Source organism: Setaria viridis, chromosome 7 (assembly GCF_005286985.2).
Source record: "Setaria viridis chromosome 7, Setaria_viridis_v4.0, whole genome shotgun sequence".
Classification (NCBI taxonomy): Eukaryota; Viridiplantae; Streptophyta; class Magnoliopsida; order Poales; family Poaceae; genus Setaria; species Setaria viridis.
This window is the reverse complement of record NC_048269.2, coordinates 2,100,823-2,112,823: the sequence shown is the minus strand read 5'-3', so window position 1 is coordinate 2,112,823 and position 12,001 is coordinate 2,100,823.

The window sequence follows — 12,001 nt, the reverse complement described above, 5'->3', positions numbered from 1 at the left end:
GCTCCATCCCCAAGCGACCCTCCTGCTACCGTGATACGGAGTCTTATTGATGATTTTGTGGCCTTCATCATTCTCCAGTCCTCGAAAGATGGGGGAGCGATCCCAGGAAATCAGGCGGCTGCCTTGGGGGACTTGATTATGGACGAGGTCTCCATGCAGCAGCCGTTATGCACTACTGGGCTAAATGGGCCAGCTCATGGAGTCAATGATGAGTTGTTGCTAGGCTCCAATTCCGTTTTGCCGATGCATCACATTCCCCTTGATGACTCCGTCCTTTCAACGCTGGCTATATCACTTGAGGATCATGGCGTTCATGTCGCGCTGAATCAAATCTCAACAGTTGATCCCTACATATCTCGCACTCCTTTCAGGACCTATTCTCGCCGTGGCAAGGACTTGATCACAACTCCGCAGCCAGTTGCCCCTCCTTTTGCATGTGAGGATCAAGACTCTTCTACTGCGGATGTTGATGAGGCAGATGGGTCTCCGCTGCAAGTCCTCAATCCGGTGTGCATCTTTTAAAATGAAATGGCAAGTGGAGGATCTAACTCTAGAGTTAACCTTCTTTCGTGTAGGAGTGACTTGCTGAGCTCTCCACTCCCCATCGCCAGCGACCACTTCAATCCCAGTGTCCACCGCTCCCCACCGCTGGTGACTGCTCCAGTCCCGGCGTCCACAGCCTCACAGTGGTGGCTATTTCGGCGCCGCGGGCCACCAAAGTCCTCCTCCCCTGAAGGTGATTTCCTTCACCGAGGAGACCATACAACCCTCAGAAGCAAGTATCGAGGCTGCAATGAGTAACAGAGAAGGAGGGTATGACAAGGAGAAGTATCTATCTCTGATGAGGGGAGTGTGAGCAAAGTGGCGGCGTCGGGGTCGCAATCAACGATGAAGTTTGCTCTTCACTATACTCCCTCTTCATCAACTCCAGTCCATCTATCAATGGATGGTGTGCATGGGGGTAACAAAGAGTCCATTCTTGGACTCACCCCTGGCATCTAGCCATCAGTGATAGTACCGACCATCCTCCTTGGTGACCAAATCAGGTGAAATCCCCTCTTACAAACCTCCCTCCAGCATGGAAGAGGTCATGATGTTTTTGATTTTTTGCGCCTGATTTCCCTAAACTTCCCCTCTGAAAGTCCTCATCCTTGTTAATGGATTTCTCTAAGTTCAACTTCCAATTGGGTAAGAACTTCAGCTCCAAAGTTCATGAGCTTCTGGGTAATCAAGTGAATGTTGACGGGAAGCCAGCAGGCAAGGGCTTTCTCCTGCTGGTATCTTTCAGCTGGACTAATGGAAGAATCTATTAATATATGTCTACAATATGTGTTGGGTGGCATGGCCTAAAGTTTCTTTACAGAACAGCTAGAAGATCAGCTCTTTAAATTTATAGTTCATTCCAAGCAAGTTGAATTTCTAGCTACTGATCTAAATCCTATTGTTTGTGATTTCTTCAAATTATCTTTCTATATAATGACAAGGGGTTTTCAAAGGTGCTACAATTTGCTAAATCGTATTCTGGTTCTTCTTTTACATGGGAAAATGCTCGCCCCAAGAAGCCTAAAACTTCTTTCGCTGATGTGGTGAAAGATGCTTATCCACCTCTATCGGGTGCCAACAAAATCCCTTTGGAAATGGCACATCTAGTTTCAAGAACAATCTCCAACAGAAGCTGATCGCTGAGAATCACGGCAACAACAGCTCCAGCAGATCAGTTTTTTCAAGATTGATTTTTCCCCGACGTTAGGTGTTTGAAAGATTAAGCTCTCCTAGAAACTCATGAGCAAATTTCAAATCTCACAAGGGTCAACGGGCTGTATTGGTCTCTGGATCAATAGGCCCACCTTTTGCGAAGCCCGATACTGTAGTAGACTTTAGTATTTATTGCAAGCCTTGCTTATCTACTAACCACTCTTCAATCACTTGCAAAAGCTGGTTTAAGTGTTGGCACAGTAAACAATGGGGACATGTATTGAAATCATGCGCCACTTTTCATAGTCTTAAAAAATTTACCAAGTTAATTTGCCCGGCAGCTACCATTAATTTTTCATCAAAAACCACAACTGCCAACTGGCCATCCGATGTTGGGCTCAAATGGTTTAGGAAGGCCTCGTCGTAGCAAGCTGGGCCCAATGCTACAAGCCCACCCATGTCCTCTACTCTGGAAGCTCTGGGATGGGCGGATTTGAGAATACAGAGGGGCACCGCCTCTTCAGCTTCATTGTCCCCTCCGCAGAATCCACTCTCACAGTTTCAAGAAAACCCCAGTGCCACTGTAGACGACGACAGTGATGCAGCGACCCAACCGGCGAGGATGGCGTTCCTAAATGTCGACCCGGTGCCGATGATGCTTCCAGGGTTCGCAAGAATGCTTCTACAAGGATCATCGAAGTTCACTAAGGTGATGAACCCAAGAACAGCACCGGCCAACGAGGACCTAGCAATCGTCACCGTCTCCAACTATCCTCTGGGTGAGATTCCATTCGTTGATGTCCGTGCTGCCATTTTGGGTCTAGTATGAACTAAGAGTCATGGAGATTCAGAGGTGCCCTTTACATAGAGCCCCAGCATATGTCCGTCTCAATTGTGCCACTGACAGGGATGCTTTGGTCCAACATAGTCCTCAGCATGAAGGATTGAGTTTTTCTTTTGTTAACCACAATAGGGGACCAAATGCTAGATGGGTGGTCTTTAATAGGGAATGCTAATTGATGTTGATTGGATACCCTATTGATAATTGTAACATTGAAGACATTAGAGATACAATTAGATCCTTTGGAAGGTTGATTTGTTGGAAAAAAGATAGTATCATGGCAAGAGTCATTGTCAAAGCTAGAGTTACAGATTTGGAGGATATCCCTCATTATCTTATTCTTTCTGAGGGTGATGAGTTTGAAGGTGTCTCCATCATAGTTCAATGCGAGATAATCCAACAGAACATACTGGGGGGACAGCTCCAGGATGAGGACATTCCTCCTCCTGGATTTGAGGATAACTTCATCTTTCCTGGGTTGGGTGCTAATCAGTTTGTTCATCAGCAAGAGCACAACCAACTGCAACAGGATGAGCAGGATGATCATGTTCAACAACTTCAGAATGCAGCAGCAATTCCTGATCTCAACATCAACCTAATGGAGGAAGATCAGGTGCAAGTGCAGCCAGGTGTTCAACAGGAGTAGGAACCAGTGCTGAATATGGACAACCAGGACCCCAGGATCAGCATCAGGAGGAAATGAACTTGCAATTGAGCCACTCTGTGGCAGAGCCTTCTATCGCCAGCTCAGGAAATGGTAGTTGTAATCAGGGACAGATTTCTGAAGATAGTGTTGATTAGTGTCATCAGAACACTGAGGAAGCAACAGGCTTAGTCAACAACATGGTAGATGGACAAGAAAATCATGATCCACAGATTGTCCTGGCTCTCCCTGCCTTGATCCAGCCCTAACATGAGCAACAACCAGGTGAAGGAATCAACCAAGAATTATTGCTGACAGAGGTTGTCCAAAATATCAATGAGGCCTTGGTGGAAGAAAATTAGGACAGGGCACTGCAACCACTTGCAGATGATGGAGAGAATTTGATGGGTGAAAATTAGGTAGAAGGAAATATGGAAGTTGACCATAACTACTTACCAGACTTCCTGCCAGCTATCCAGCAGCAAGCCAATAATGGTAATGGGGCATCCTTCAACCTCAACCTCAACATTAACATGGCCATTACAGACAGGGTGAGGACCAATGGATGGTCACCCTTGGATGATGAGGGATTGACAACGTTGTATTGGATTGGTGTGCTCTTGGTTTGTGATGTGCAGGTGTGGAGCTCGGAGGCGGTGATCAATGGCGAGGTGAAGGTCAAGTAGAGACGGGCCGTGCCGATGGATCGGGAGCGGTGAAGGACGGATGTGAGGCTTGGACTGAGGGACCAGAGCGCCTGAGGATCAGCCGTGGTGGCTGACACTTGGGGACATCGACAAGCACAAGTGTACATGCAGGAGTGACCGTGTTGACCAAGTCAAGACGGTGGACGTGCAAGTCAAGCAAGAGCGCTAGAAGACTTGGCGGCCGGGCGGTCGAGGACGGTGGTGACACGTGTCGAGGAGTGGGTTTGGTGGTTTGGGCCGAAAAAACCATAGGCGGATGGTTTCTGGGTTTTGGCCGCAAAACCTGGGCGGAGATTCCGAGGAGGAACACAGAGGCACGTGGCAGAATCATAGAGGTTGCGTTGAGACGAAGCAAGTCTGTGCAGGAAGCATGGCCGTCCGATCGACCGAACACACAGATGGACCAAAATGCCCCTGCGCGGGTAGTTACCTTAATTTTCAGTTGTAGGGGTAATTTAATCATTAGGGGAGTCTCTAAATAGAGAGGGGGGCTGGTTGTATTGATTACCTCTCCAAGCATTTGATCCATCTAGGGTTTTAGTAGTTCATTAGTCTAGTCTCTCTCTCTCTAGTTTATCTCTCTAGAGCTCCTCGGATGTTTTGAGCACCAAATTCATGTATTGAACTGAGTTTTTGTTGTGGAAATAGAGGCCCTAACCTCCTTGTGTCCTCTGTATGTTGGGGGATGATGGCTTTGTGCAATTCTCGCTTGTGTTCTTCAAGTTCTTGTTTTCTCCTTTTTTCTCCGTCTCGCGTTTTTGGTTGATTCGTGATTTCTGGGGGTTCTTGAGTCAAACCAGTCTTTTGGAAATGAACTAGGACATGATTTGAACCTTTCCACCAAAGGGATTTGATTGAAACTTCATGAGTTCATAGATCGGGACGATTCAAGCTCTAGGGTTGAAAAACCGATGTTCCTCACAAGATATTTAATTCCCTTTGTTTTGCTGATCTTTTTGAGGAGATCTTTTGGGAACATGTTTTTTATGTTGTTGGGAAACTATGGTTAAAATTTCATGATTTTTGGCGGTCGTTTGATCGAGTTTTGGATTTTTCTTCTCTCCTCATGAAGGCTGATTTCTGTGCTGTCGAAAGTTCCGACGTAACTTCGGGCGGGTCGGAAGTTCCGACACTATGTCGGAAGTTCCAAAGGGAAAATTGCTGAAACGACAGAGAACTCCTGTCGGGAGATCCCCGGTACTTCCGATAGGTATCGGAACTTCCGATACGGGGTCGGAACTTCCGACAGGAGCATTTTGAGTCCTGTTTTGACTCAGATCTTTGGAGTTTGCTTTTCGGATCTTTGGAGTTTGCTTTTAGTTCATTATTGAGAGTCCCACTGTGTTATCGGTAATCACCATAGACACCCAGCCACCCAGTTGGCTCGTGGATCTCTCATCTTCCGCTTGCTTCGGTTTTGGGGTTTGAATTTGGGACAGAAGCCTAAGATTTCAAAAGAAATATTTGAGGCTCCCATTCATCCCCCCTCTGGTGGCCGTTTCGGTCCTTCAATTGGTATCAGAACCGGTTAAGGTTTCTTCATACCCTAATCGGTTTTGAAACCTATTGTGGCGACCTCTGAGCGTTCTTCCTCGACCGCTGCACCCTACTTTGATGGCTCTGACTATCGGTATTGGAAAACTCGGATGAGAGCCCATCTAAATAGTAGAGGAGCAGGGGTTTGGGAAATCACTTAGGATGTGACTTATGTGATTCCTGCTACTCGCTTGACTCAAGAAGAAAGAGATAAATGTCACGACAACAACAAGGCGGTGGATATCTTGTTTGCGAGTCTGTGCCATGCAGAGTTTGATCGTGTCGAGGATCTATCTCTTGCTCATGAGATTTGGTCCAGACTTCAGAGTTTGCATGAGGGAAATAGTCAGGTGAAGGCAAGACTCTTTGAGACTTACAGGCATGAGTATGAGAACTTTGTTCATTTGCCTGGAGAGTCTGCCGATGCTTTGTTTTAGCGCTTTCTTGCTATTGTGAACAAGATGAAAGCAAACATCACCGTCTTACCCTACACCAATCATGATAGAGCTTTAAAGCTCTTGCATGCTTTGGATCATGAGGTGTGGGGTACGAAGGTTGATGCTATCATCGAGTCACCCAATTATGAAACACTTTCCACGGATGAACTCTTTGCCAAGTTGAAATCCACAGCGGTTGACAAGAGGCTCCGAGCAAAACAAGGAGGCCCTACTGATCCAAATAGTATGGCTCTCATGTCTGGCTCTGGACAGCCTAAGCCTTTGGGGAACTCTTCTTCTATGTCGTTTGCCTTGTCTTCCTTGGTTTCTGTTTCAGAGGAGCAGTTGGAGGTTCTTGACGATGATGAGCTCGCCTTGATCACACGGCGGTTCATGCGCTTCAACGACAACCGCAAGAACAGGCGAAGGAACAACAACACCTGCTTCGACTGTGGCAAGCCAGGCCACTTCACCGCCGACTGCCCCGACAAGAACAAATCCAAGAGCGGGTACGACTACAACAAGCACAAGAACAAGGACGACACCAAGAAGAAGAAGAAGTACACCGATTGTGAGAAGAAGGAATACCGCAAGAAGGCCAAAGCACGCGCCTTCATCACCTCCCTCAGCGACGTCGACTCCGACACCGACGACCACACCAACTCAAGTTCAAGTGAGGAGGACGACGACCGCAAGACGAAGAAGAAGGATGGCAAGAACTTCAACGGCCTTTGCTTCTACTCTGGCAAGAACCGCAATGGGTACTGTGTCATGGCCCTCAACACCGACAACAAGAAGGATGACAAGGAAAGCGACTCCAACACAGAAATAGAGGTAAAGGCTACTCCAGAACAACTTGCCTTAGAAATAGAGGAATTGAATGATTGCCTGATCAATCAAGATAAGTTGATTAAGAAGGCAGCTCGTGAACGAGTTGAGATTAAGGCTAAGTTAGAGAGTGCTTTGATTGAGATAGATATGCTTAAATCTTCTCCTCCTATTTCTGATGTTGTTGAGTGTAATGAATGTGCTGTTCATATGGATAGTCTTGCATCTTTACAATCTAAGCATGCTTTGTTGGTAGATGAATTGGATTTGACTAGGGCTGCTTTAGATGAGGTCAAGACTAGGCCTATTTTGCTTGGTGCATGTAAGCCTTGCCCCACTTTGCAAGTTCAGTTGGATGATGCATGTGCTAAGCTTAGTGCTTTAGAGAAGTCTGAGTTCATTGCTAGATCTAAACTTCCTGAATGCACTGATTGTCCTAAACTCAAGCTTAGTTTGCAACATGCTAAGGATGAAAACTCTTACTTGCGCACGGTTCTTAGTTGGGTGTCAAGTAGGGAATCTCAGCTAGGCATGATGATTCAGGAGTTCAAAAGGGCTGATGGTTTTGGGCTTGGGTCCGTTATGAAGGGTTGTCATTTTAATGGGTTGCACAAGTTCTTTGATGGGTTGTGTGAAAAGGTGGGTCAAAACAGTGGTGAGAGAAAGAAACAAAGCTATAACCAGTGTGAGCCACCAGCTGACTACACCCCTCGAGAGTCACCCACTAAAAATAGAGAGCAACCCAATTCAGCTTGTGAGCAAAACTTGTCTGAGTGTGTAAGAGCTGGAGTTTTCATTGAGACACCACTCAAAGTACCTAATAAAGCCATTTGGGTGGAAAAACCAAACCATCTCAAAAACAAGCTCGACACACTTCCAGAAATTGCTCCTAAGAAACCTCCACCAAAATCCCAAGCCAAGCCACAATCTAGATTGAATCCACAGCCAAAACAACTTGCTAGATTCCACTGTGAGTATTGCAAGAAAGGGGGTCACCTTGAGGAGTTTTTCTTTCACAAGAAGAAGGCTTTGAGGAGTGAGCGTGAGTGGGGCAACAGGGACATGTACCACCCTTCTCATGGTGTACATCCGCCTAGAGCAGTCCCTCCACCTCGTCGTGTGGATAGTGTGCATCTTGCTCCTTCACGTGGTTTTGCCAGGCATGTTCCTCGCCATGATCAATATGGCCCAGGACAGCATGGCCGTGGCTTTGAGTCTCGGAGCTACAACAGACCACGTTTTCCCCCTAGCGTTGGCCGTAGTCCTTCTGTGAGACAAGAGATGGTTGATTTTGCTAACCCCACTCTTGAGCAAATGGTTCAACACTGGTATTCTACTTGTTTTTCTAACCCCAGTGTTGAGTCATTTGCTCATCCTTGGTCTCCCTTTGGTTGAGCAGGTCGGAGGCCTGGAGAACACGTGGCTCATTGATTCTGGTTGCCCTCGACACATGACCGGTGATCACAAATGGTTCTCCAGCCTCACCCCCGTGATGACCAAGGAGTACATCACTTTTGGGGATAATAGCAAAGGTAAGGTAATGTCTGAAGGTGCCATCAAGGTGAGTGAGAACTTCATGCTTAAGCGAGTTGCCCTTGTAGATTCTCTTGGCTTTAATTTGCTTTCGGTTTCTCAACTCCTTAACGATGGCTTTGAGGTGCGTTTCAAGCATGGGTCTTCAAAGATCTTGGACTCTCGGGGCGATCTTGTGTGTGTGATCGTCCCCGAGGGTCAAGTGTTTTGGGTTGATTTTTCCAAATCATTTGGTCTCTCTCGATGTCTTGTGGCTGGCTCATCTTCTAAACTTTGGAAATGGCACAGAAGTTTGGGCCATTTGAGCTTTGATTTGCTTTCCCGATTGAGTGCTTTGGATTTGATTCGAGGTTTACCAAAATTGAAATTTGAGAAAGATTTGGTTTGCGCTCCCTGTCAACATGGGAAGATGGTTGCTGCTTCTCACTCACCTGTGAATCAGGTGATGACTGAGCATCCGGGTGAACTGTTGCATATGGACCCTATTGGTCCAGCCCGCGTTTGCTCAGTTGGTGGGAAGTGGTACGTGCTTGTGATTGGCGATGACTTTTCGAGGTATTCAGGGGTTTTCTTCATGGCTTCTAAGGATGAGACTTTCTCCTTTGTTCGAGATTTGATTTTGAGGTTGAAAAATGAGCGACCAAAAGATGTCATGAGAGCCATCCGCAGTGACAATGGCACATAATTCAAAAACGCTCATTTTAAAACCTTTTGCAAGGATCTTGGTCTCAAACACCAGTTTTCATCGCCTTATGTCCCTCCTCAGAATGGTGTTGTTGATAGGAAGAATCGGGCCATTTGTGAGATGGCTAGGATGATGCTTGATGAGCATAGGACTCCTAGAAAGTATTGGGCCGAAGTTGTTAACACTGCTTGCTATGTTTCCAATCGAATCTTCTTGCGAGCTTTCCTGAAGAAAACTTCTTATGAGTTGATGCATCGACGTTCTGCCAAAGTGAGTCACCTGAGGGTTTTTGGTTGCAAGTGTTTTATTCTGAAGCAAGGCAATTTGGACAAATTTGAGTCTCGGTCCACTCATGGCATTTTTCTTGGTTATGCTTCTCATAGCCGTGCTTATCGTGTGCTTGACCTTGAAACTAACTAGATTGTGGAAACCTATGAAATTACTTTTGATGAAACTATGCCTTGCACAACCTCTATCTTTGAGGCTGCAGGTGAACATGAAATGGGACAAAGCATTTTTGAGGAAGAAGAAGAGCGTGCTAGTGGTGGTGATGAGGAAGATGATGAAGCTGATCATGCTCGAGCTGCAAGACCTGTACATTCTACTTCAACAACAAGAGTTGATGGCCCTACCCCTACTTCCACTACCTCAAGCCATCACCAAGTACCACTCCAAGATGATGAAGAAGAAGATCAGGTTGAGCCAGCTGCTATTGAGGGGGAGGCAACTTCAGAGCGAGGAGCTCCACAACACACTCAGTGTGACCATCCTCCACAACAGATGATCGGTAACTTGCATGAGCATACCACTAGACACAGCTCTAGGCAGATTTCACACTTTGCACATTCTACTTTTGTTGCCTCTTTTGAACCCTGAGATATTGGACATGCTTTATCTTATTCAAACTGGGTCAATGCCATGCATGAGGAGTTAGAAAATTTTGAGTGAAACAGGGTTTGGGTTTTAGTTGAACCACCTCCAAATTGCCATCCCATAGGAACAAAATGGGTTTTCAAGAACAAACAGGGTGAGAATGGGTTGGCTGTGAGAAACAAAGCGAGGTTGGTTGCCCAAGGTTTTAGCCAAAAAGAGGGGATAGATTATGAGGAAACTTTTGCCCCGGTTGCCCGTTTGGAAGCGATTAGAATTCTTCTAGGCTTCTCTGTGGCTAAAGGTTTTAAGCTCTTCCAAATGGATGTGAAAAGTGCCTTCCTTAATGGATTCATTGAGGAGGAAGTGTATGTGAGACAACCCCCTGGTTTTGAGAGTCCAAAACATCTTGACCGTGTTTTCAAACTCTAGAAAGCCATCTATGGCCTAAAACAAGCACCCCGAGCGTGGTATGCGAGGTTGAAATCTTTTTTGCTTGGAAATGGGTTTGAAATGGGTTCAGTTGATAAAACTCTCTTTCTCCTCAGGCAAGGCAAAGATTTTCTAGTTATTCAGATTTACGTGGATGATATTATCTTTGGTGGTTCCTCTCATGCTTTGGTTGCCAAGTTTGCAGATACAATGAGCAGCGAATTCAAGATGTCAATGATAGGTGAACTAACCTTCTTCCTTAGGCTACAAATCAAGCAAAGCAAGGAAGGAACTTTCATGCACCAAGGGAAGTACACAAAGGACGTGCTAAGAAAGTTTGACATGGCTGATGCTAAGCCACTGTCCACACCCATGGCGATGACGACGACGCTTGATGCGGATGAAGACGGTGAACCGGTGGATCAGAAGGAATACCGGAGCATGATCAACTCCCTCCTCTACTTGATGGCGACGAGGCCCGACATCCACTTCGCAGTGTGTTTGTGCGCCCGATTTCAAGCTTCTCCAAGAATCTCTCCCCGCCAAGCGGTTAAGAGGATCATGAGGTATTTACGCTTTACCCCTAAATTTGGTTTGTGGTATTCTGCCTCCTCGGCACTCACGCTCCATGGATATTCCGATGCGGACTTTGCTGGGTACCGACTGGATCGCAAGTCTACCTCAGACACTTGCCAATTTCTTGGATCTTCTTTGGTTTCTTGGTCTTCTTGCAAACAATCTAGTGTTGCTCAGTCTACCACTGAAGCTGAGTATGTTGCTGCTGCTAGCTATTGTTCCCAGTTGCTTTGGATGATTTCCACTATGAAAGACTTTGGTTTGAGCTTTTCCCATGTGCCTCTTCTTTGTGATAGCACGAGTGCCATAAGTGTAGCTAAGAACCCTGTTCTCCATTCCAAAACCAAACACATAGATGTGAGATACAATTTTCCGAGAGATCATGTTGAGAGAGGAGACATTGACCTTGGCTATGTTGCTACCCAAAACCAGCTCGCTGACATCTTTACCAAGCCCTTGGATCAAGCCTCTTTTGCTCCGGGGGGAGTTGGGTTTTGGTGCTTTTCTTGTATCATATATGTATAGTCAATTTTTCTTGCTTGGATTTCATTGCATCTGTATCATGTTGCATTTGTATCATATTGTATTAGATGAGCTTCTCTTATATGCCCTGTATACTACCTTATGCTACTTGTGAGATAGTGCTTTGGTTGGTTACTTTGATGCAATGTGCAGTTATGCTCTTGATGATCTTGTTTACTTAATGAGATAACTGCTTTTTGAAATCTAATGCTATATCACCCATGAGTTGATGCTTAGTTATGATTTGCCCCTATTTGAATGCTAGTTCCATTTTTAGCTTATGTTTGGAATGCATGTTCTTTTCAATCGGGTCAAAGATCTAGGTATCATTGCGAATGTTTAGCCCATGATGCACCCCTTGGAGAAGCATGACTTCTTTGTGCCGCAAAGGCACTTCATGTACTTTGCCTTGTGTGAATCATGAAAAGCAAAATTCAAGAAGTTCACCAAGTCTTTATGCTTTATTGTTTATATTTTTGGCTTGCTTAGTTGTTACAAGATGTCTACCAAAAAGAAGTAGGCACTTGGTTTCAAAAAAGCTTCACATGACAAGAGATGCGTATGTGGGTGCCTGCACTGATATTTTGTCAAGAATGGTTGTTCCTTGTATGAGTTTTTGATGGCCTAGTTATTCTTGCTTGGCTATTTCTTAACAAGGTATTTGCTCATGTGGTGATCTTTTTTAAACATTGCTAA